The sequence below is a fragment of the Schistocerca americana genome, chromosome X, assembly GCF_021461395.2.
Source record: "Schistocerca americana isolate TAMUIC-IGC-003095 chromosome X, iqSchAmer2.1, whole genome shotgun sequence".
In the NCBI taxonomy this organism is placed as follows: domain Eukaryota; kingdom Metazoa; phylum Arthropoda; class Insecta; order Orthoptera; family Acrididae; genus Schistocerca; species Schistocerca americana.
This window is the reverse complement of record NC_060130.1, coordinates 793,793,297-793,801,987: the sequence shown is the minus strand read 5'-3', so window position 1 is coordinate 793,801,987 and position 8,691 is coordinate 793,793,297. Positions and strand designations below refer to the sequence as shown.

The following is an 8,691-nucleotide window of genomic DNA, read 5'->3' as shown; positions in this document are numbered from 1 at the left end:
GGGATGGACAGTGTCTTGAAAGGAGGATATAAGACGAACATCAACAAAAGCAAAACGAGGATAATGGAATGTAGTCGAATTAAGTCGGGTGATGCTGAGGGAATTAGATTAGGAAATGAGAAACTTAACGTAGTTAAAGGAGTTTTGCTATTTGTGGACCAAAATAACTGATGATGGTCGAAGTAGAGAAGATATAAAATGTAGACTGGCAATGGCAAGGAAAGCGTTACTGAAGAAGAGAAATTTGTTAACATCGAGTATAGATTTAAGTGTCAGGAAGTCGTTTCTGAAAGTATTTGTATGGAGTGTAGCCATGTATGGAAGTGAAACATGGACGATAAATAGTTTGGACAAGAAGAGAATAGAAGCTTTCGAAATGTGGTGCTACAGAAGAATGCTGAAGGTTAGATGGATAGATCACATAACTAATGAGGAGGTATTGAACAGAATTGGGGAGAAGAGGAGTTTGTGGCACAACTTGACAAGAAGAAGGGACCGGTTGGTAGGACATGTTCTGAGGCATCAAGGGATCACAAATTTAGCATTGGAGGGCAGCGTGGAGGGTAAAAATCGTAGAGGGAGACCAAGAGATAAATACACTAAGCAGATTCAGAAGGATGTAGGTTGCAGTAAGTACTGGGAGATGAAGAAGCTTGCACAGGATAGGGTAGCATGGAGAGCTGCATAAAACCAGTCTCAGGACTGAAGACCACAACAACAACAACATGTCAGAATTACCGGCTTGTTAATATGTTCTGTCGTATATGAGCTTTGATTACTTTGTTTACGAAGTGCTGTAAAATATTTAAGTTCTAAGATGATAGTAAATGAACAATCAACCCAAGGAACTTTTAGTGATTGTTACTAACAATAGGAAGAGAAAAAATTAATAGAAGTATGTTGCCTCTTCCTTCAGATAACCTGCTAGATCTCATCCAGTGTTAAGAATTGAGTTTGTGTAAGAGCAGAAAGCTGTTTCCATGGTAAGAGACAATGATCATAGCACAACTCTTTCTGTCTGTTTTAGGTATTACATCTATAGATATGGAGGTCATAAAAACGTAGCATTACGTTACTTGAGAAAATGGGGCTAAAGAATCTTCTGTGGCCTTGTTACAGGAACCATCATGGCATCAGCATGATCTTGTATAGAGGAATTACAGGAAACGTAACCCAAGGTGGACAGGTCAGTATCTGAAGTCAGCTTATGTTCCGCACGAGTCCAGTATCTTAACTACTGCGCCACATCCTTCGGCGTGCGTTCTTTTCTTAAGCGGCGTTATGAACGCGTTCTTCTTCCGTACGGATGTAATTTTAACTTCACAGACAGGCGCTTATGTAGCGAAGGGAAGCCCTTGTGCCACTATCAGCTTCCGCTTCCTGCGCGTGGGCGTCATATCACTCGAACGTAACTTCGGCGCGTAGCGCGAACTCAAAAGCGCGAGAATTAATTGTTGTTCTCTCCTCCAGACGCACATAGAAACTTTCCACACATTGAATCCACTTTAACTAAAATAATCAGTTCATGCTCAAGATCATCCAGCCATTGAATTACGAGAGAGAAACGGAAAAGGATAAATGCTAAAGCTCTTATACTTTTCTTAATTATTTAAAGCTATATCTTAACTTTTTATCATTTTGTAAAACATTTCAGCGCTGTACTACAATTTCTCCGAAACGTTTAGTGAAATTTAAGGTGTAACAACTTAACTTCCACGTGTGTTATTTGTAATACGAAAATGATCTAGAACAAATAACTATATGGCAAGAGAAGAATATTCTTGCGTTTTCTCGTGTGGAAGAAATAAGTTTACTGAAAAATACCTATAATGGTTGTATTACTCATAGTTATGTTTCGCCGTGTCTGTCGGGCGTTTGAGAAGCGCGCGGTTAGTCTTTCGCCTGTTAACTGACAAATGAGAAACGACCTCGACTAAGCGTACACCAGAAGTTACAGGTGTTTGCACGCAAACCCGCGAAGTTTGGTAAGAGTAAACTTTGGGGTAGTCGATATTACGGAGTTAATCAGATAAGCCTAAACTGTGTTTCTGGTGCTTTGCTAACGGGTAGCACAAGGCGCAGGTGGGGGGGTAGTTCCGCTGGGCGGAACAGCCGAGCAGAGGCTGTGCTGCCTCGTGCCTGCTCATTGCTGTGATCGCCTCCTCAGCGATCACATCACGGCCGTTCCTTTGGTAAGTGCTCCAAACTGTATTTCTTTGAGGAACGCACATGCTTCTTCACATCGTGAAAATAATCTGACCGCATTTCTTAATCTCGCACACCGTTTAAAAGTAGTTTAGTCCATCGAAAGCTTTTTTGGTTCTTAATTGTTAATGTGGATGGATTACTCATTGTGTTTGTTTATTTTGCACGAGATTCGTTCGATATTATGTATATTATGTGAGCCGTTTCTCTAAATAATATATGTCTAGTTTTCATAAACATACGCTTTAATGTACATTTTCTGAGCCGTTAATACAAAAAGTGCAACTTGGCGGTAGATTGTGATTAAAGGCTATGACGCCGAGCTGTCATAAAGAGGCTTTCTGAGCGACTATTGTCTTGTTTTGTTGTTAATTATGACCGCTGGTGTATTGTATTTCTCGGCAACAGGTGGCAGGATTTCGTCGCAGCTTTGTAGATCTTAAAAATGGTTTTAACATACTCTTGTAGAAATTTCTAACAATATAGATACGAAGAAAGAGTTTAACGTACACTACCGCCCGGGATTTTTGTATTTCTGAGTAGACAGTTCTATAACGCGTTTTGTTATAATGTGAGTGACCAACAAAGAATGTTTTTGCCGTCAGGAGAGTTTCAGAACTACACAAATACAATTAATCTTCCATATTTTTCAGTCGAATATCATTTGATTTTCGGTATTACTTTATGAAAATTGTTTTATCATTGTGATAAGATATTGGTTATGACATTTTCAACGGTACGTTATAATCTCAGTTGATCCGAAATGTAGACATCTCGAAAATATGTAAGTCCGATGTTTCTTGTTTCACTAATTGAGGGAAACAATGATAGGCTTTTGGCTATAATAGAATTAGTAATTATAATTGTTCAAATGGAATGTGAATTTGCATTACTATTTGTTCAGTGTTCTAAATTTAATATATCTCCATTTTTTCCTCATTTATGTACTGATTTACACAACAAAAGCTCATCAGATACATTTCATTCTCGACAATAAAGCAATACGTAAAAGGTATGGAAAGTAAAGCACTCTGTTCTTCCGATGGCAGGCCTAGCTAGGCAAGGCAGTGGAACGTGAGAAGAATTTTTCTGTGTGCCGGGCTCTTGGAGTATATGGAAGTAACCCTAGCTGCATCGGTGTTCACTACCCATAAGCCTCCATTTTTAAGGAAGTGCAATTAATTAACTCCAGGTTAGCCCTGTCTAACTAGATGCTGACAGACTAATGATTAACTTATTTAATTTACTGCAGAAAGTTGGGGAAGATGCTTTCATTATTTAGCTTAGACAAGAATTGAAGCGAAATGGGCGTCGTTTAATTCCATGGAACGATGTACACCTACAAAGCATTATTAAAACGGAAGTACAGTTCGCTGCTTGTCATCGAAAAGTAGATGTAACTAATTTTAGTACTTTTTGTATGCTAACTACAACAAATTGTCTAAATATTTCTTACCTTCCGTTATCGCATCTGTACTCCTTCGGTGCCCGTAACGACTCCCTGTTACATATGCCCCTCAGTCTTTGCATATCTTATATAAAATGAAAGTTCTTTCTTTCTGTATTCTAGCAATAGTATATCTTTTTCGCCCGGCCGTCGCATGTTTCGCATCACGTACAAACGTAGATTCGGTTATTAGAATCTCGTAGAAGAAACTTTAGCAACTGTTGCTTTCCCACGATTTCCATTTTGATGTACAAAAATGTAAACTGATTTCCTCTCAGTTGTATGAAGATATTACTCGAAAAACAGTATGTTACCAGAATTCATACTATATTGTATTCGTGTTGCAATTTGTGTAAATTTCTTGAACTGGTATGATATGTGGGAATCGCAATTAATCAAAACATTCGTACACGTAGAACAAATTAAAATTTATGGACAGATCTGTTTGTTCACCTTACGATGTGTCATTGTAGCTACTTCTGGACAGTATTAAAAGCAGCCCCAAGGCTCTGCTCCTCGTGAAAAGCATCATCATTCTTAAGCTGACTGAAAAAACACACAGTCGAGCTGCTTATTCTGAAATAATGTGATGCATGATCTCATTGTTCGTGAGAGCGGACGACGCAGCCTAACGGAAGACTGCTGTAGGTTCTTCTTTACGGTCCGGTATGTTCTCACGGTTATCGTTGAAAGTTAAATATACTGTTCCCCATGTTGAGTACGAGGAAATATGTTTTATTTGGAGTAATTTCCTCAAAACAGTTCGTTATCTAATATATCAGAGCAGAAACTTAGATATGACAACACTTCTTTCATTTACACTTTAAATTCGCAAACTAGTAATCTGGTATTACTTTTCCACATATCTGGAAGTCTTTGAAACTTATTGTTCCCGAAATAACTGTATCTATCAGTGGGTTATCAAGTCAATTCTTTGTTGATTTGGAACTGTGTGTAAGGACCCACTGCAACTATATATAGGCCGTAAAAATCAGGACTGTTGCTTGGATCGAATTGTTGGCCATGGTTCTTACGAATTGTTGTCCAGTCTCTACCACCGCCTCTCCTCGAACCGTGGAGGGCTTCGGCCGGTAACTGCCTTCCACCGTCATATTTCTCATTTATGAAACTGACGGACGCGTTTTGAGCTTATGGCCTGTGTTTGTGGAATTCTGACAAATATCACGAAAATAAATGAGCTTAAAATCGTGTGAGTTAATTTTAAAAATTTGAAAATAATTGAAGAACCAGTCGTTTGGAAGAAATTGTGCAGGAATGGAAACAAGGGCAACCAACCGGTCCTGATAAATGACATTAGATAGTTCAGCGAAGAAGAAATTTACGGATTTTGAAGCCTACTCTTGAGGAAGGATGTACTGCCAAGAGCTCACAAGTTGGTGGCGTTGGTTCTCTCAGAGCTTTCTAAGAGATATGAAGAGAAGAAACGTCACAGAAACCGTGTCAGGAGGAGGCTATCAGAAGAAAGTAACTGGTGGAGGTCAGTAGCCAGCCAGCGCTGCTAAGAGTTTTGCTCTGTAGAGATAAGTATGGACTATTTTATAGTTATTATATGGATTGTGAAACCTCTCGTAGGCAGTTATTTCAGGGGAAATACGACCCATCATATCTACTAGGCGTTTTCGAAGGTATGAGCGCATTTGGGATGCAAAGAAGTGGAAACATGTATTAATTTCGGTCACTTGCTTATACTGATACGTGATATTTCCTTCTCTATAATGACCTTCAGTAGTTCAAAAAAAATTTCGATGTTTTTCGTTGACTGTGTGGCTCTTTTGATCATGATAAAACGTATTTGGCCATGGCAAAGAGTCATGCTAAGTCATAAATGATATCTTTTTATTTTGTTCAACAATGGCAATCCAATTAGAGAAACTGTGCAAATCCTGGCCAGCCAACTAAAACGATGGGTCTGTCCTGGAACGTGATTTCTATCACCTATAGTAATAATGCATGAATTATCAAGAATCAATTTGTGTTTCGTAACAGTAGTTCTTTTCGGATGAACTATTTTTATACACGTACTTCTTCCAGTTGACTTGTGAATATTCTCGTTCAAAGCGTGATCACGATAGCGGAGAATTTTCTCACCGAAAGTAACGCGAGATTAACGTTCGCACGAGAACTGAACCCCACCATTCGCGGGTATGGCCTTTCAAACTGTTTTCAGTTGAACATTGTAGTGTTCGTTGCCAAAGAAGGCTAGTAATATGATACTATTTCTGAGACCTAAAGCTCTGTACTGATAAGGATTCGCAATTGATTGGCTTTGGTCAAGTTAATAAACGAGTATGACGAAACGGAACGTCCCAGAAACTCGGCCAGAAAGAAGCTGTCAGGAGAAAGTGTAGAAGACAAATGCCAGTAGCGAGCCAAGGTTGCCAATTTCAGTAACATTATGAAAAATAGGAACTGTGTGTGTTATATAGCTGTCTCATCAGGACAGGTTTAAATCCTGTGGAGAATCGGGATTCAAGCTTGGGCGTCTACCTTCGATGGAGAGCTTTCCCATCGGAGCTATCCAGAAACTCCTCACGAACTGACTGACAGTTTGGACCTGCCAGTGCTTCTTTCTTTACTTTTAAAACTTGTGATAATTCTGTAAGACTTCATCCCCGGACAAAGATGGAAAAAACAGTGTTTTTCAATATCCCCTAGTCCGGCTGTGACTGTGCTGTAGAAAGTTAAAAATGAATATGGAATGAAAGAACTGAGACAGGATCAAGTTGGAGGTTTGCTCAGATGATTCAGATGGACGAGTACTGTCCCTGAGAGGTTGGGTTTCGGATTTTAGTCACGGTCTAGAACAAGTTTTAACGATCCATGAATTTTTTCACATTTTTTTCGTACATGCGATCTAGAGCCTTACTTTCTGTTGACGAAATGGTGTGCACACCTTCTTTGATTATAGAGATAGATAGTGTAGTAGTTCTTTGATTCGCCTTCAGGTGAATGAGGTAAAACACCACCTAAGTTAGTTCTGGAAGTAACTTGAGGTGAACCATCAATAATTCATTCCTCTTTCCTTCCACATGCTTGCTCTTCTAATTTATATTCCGTCTCTTACGATCGTGATGTCAGTGAGACTCAATCCTTCATTCCTTTTTATGTTTCTCGCACATGTTACTAACTTCACTACAAAAATGACGACTCGGTGACAGCTGAACATAGTCCTTGTCACTGATATCAAGCGTAAGATTAGCCTGGCGTTTTTACAGTTCGCGTTAACAGCTCAGAATGTTTATTTATTGTGCACAGTATTTTGTCACAATTCCTTTCTGATATCGTCAGTTTCTGTAAATACATTTTGGTAGCTTAAACTGATAAAACTTTAGGGTCAACTTGATGGATTTACGATTGGACAGGCAGCACACAATGATGCCTGGAACATACGGCGAAATACTGTGTACATCAAATTAAAAAAATCCACGTGAAAATTGTACATGATCATGTGGTAACTTCGGCTCTAGCAGCACCGTGATACACATTCTAATATAAAACCATGTGTTCAAGCACTTTATGTATGCTTGGGGATTACATTTCTCTATTACCTCTGTATCTTGTCTGTCTGCTGTCCAGAACATCTAGCAACCCATAGCTAGTAACCAGTCCGTTGGTACCACAGAAATATTATTTCTAAACTACCGTTAATAAATCTAGAAGTCCGCCTCTGAATTGCCTCGATGTCTTCCTTTAATCCCAGCCGGTGAGGACCCTAAACACTCAAGAATAAGTCGCACTAGCGGCCTATATGCGGTCTCCTTTACTGATAAACCACACTTATAGCACTCCTGACGGTACCCTTGTCTCCAATGAACACTCACCGTCGAGGACAACATTGGGTTCTATTACTTAAGAAGTCTTCGGGCCACTCACATGTCTGGGAACCTATTCCGTATGCTCTTACGTTCGTTAAGTCTGCAGTGGGATACCATGTCAGATGATTGTCGGAACTCTAGAAATATGGAATCTGCCTGTTGTCCTTCACCCATAGTTCTCGGCATTTGATGTGAGGAAAGGGCAAGTTGAGTTTCACACGAGCGATGGTTTCTAAAACCGCACTGATTCGTGGGAATAAGCGTTTCGGTCTCTAAGACATTGATTGTATTCGAACTCAGAATACGTTCTAGAATTCTACAGCATACCGATGTTATGGATATTGGTCTGTAATTTTGCGGGTCGGTTCTTTTACCCTTCTAATATACGGGAATGACCTGCGCCTTTTTCCAGTCACTTGGGACTTGGCGCTGGGTGAGCGATTCGCTATGAAGGCAAGCTAAGTAAGGGGCCAGGCCCGTAGAGTACTCTTTCTAAAACTAAACTGGGATTTCATCCGGACCTGGCGAATTTCTAGTTTTCAATTCTTTCAGTTGTTTCTCTACGCCAGGGATACGTATTACTGCGTCGTTCATAAGGGACTCTGTGCGATGGTCAACCGACGGTATGTTTGTACGATTCATCTCCGTGAACGATTTCTTGAACACGAAATTTAAAACTTCGGCTTTTATTTTGCTGTCTTCAACTGCCACACCAGACTGGTCAACGAGTTACTGGACGGAAGCCTTAAAACCGCTTAGCGATTTTACATAGGACCAGAAAACCCTTCTTAAACCCTTTCAGTATACGTCGGGATGCTTGCTTCAGTATCGCCCCGATACATTTCCGACTAATTTAGGAAGATTCCAATGTGAGTGTATTCAAAGGACCTATACAGGTACCACAATCTATATTTTATAGATGTGCCCGTAATATTTTATAATTTATAATATTACCGTGGTAACTTCGGCTCCAGCAGCACCGTGGTACACATTCTAATATAAAACCATATGTTCAATCAGTCTGTGTATGCTAGAGGATTACATTTCCCTATTACCTCTGTGTCTTGTCTGTATGCTAGCCAGAACATCTAGCAACACATTGCTAGTAACCAGTACATTGGTACCACAGAAATACACACATAAAAAAAAATTGCATCACCCCCGTTGCCAGAGCTCCTGAAGATAGACGTTGACTGTGGATAT

At 39.8% G+C, this 8,691-nt stretch overlaps 1 protein-coding gene across 2 annotated transcripts in view; it reads left to right on the top strand.

Moving 5' to 3' along the window:
- The first annotated feature begins 2,113 nt into the window (after nt 1-2,113).
- The window catches only part of LOC124554770 (laminin subunit beta-1), a 357,587-nt gene continuing 351,009 nt past the window's right edge, over nt 2,114-8,691 (top strand). For both annotated transcript variants that reach the window (XM_047128416.1, XM_047128415.1), the window contains exon 1: nt 2,114-2,192. The gene's annotated coding sequence lies outside the window, so the exon portion shown is untranslated. The remainder of the gene's footprint in view (nt 2,193-8,691) is intronic.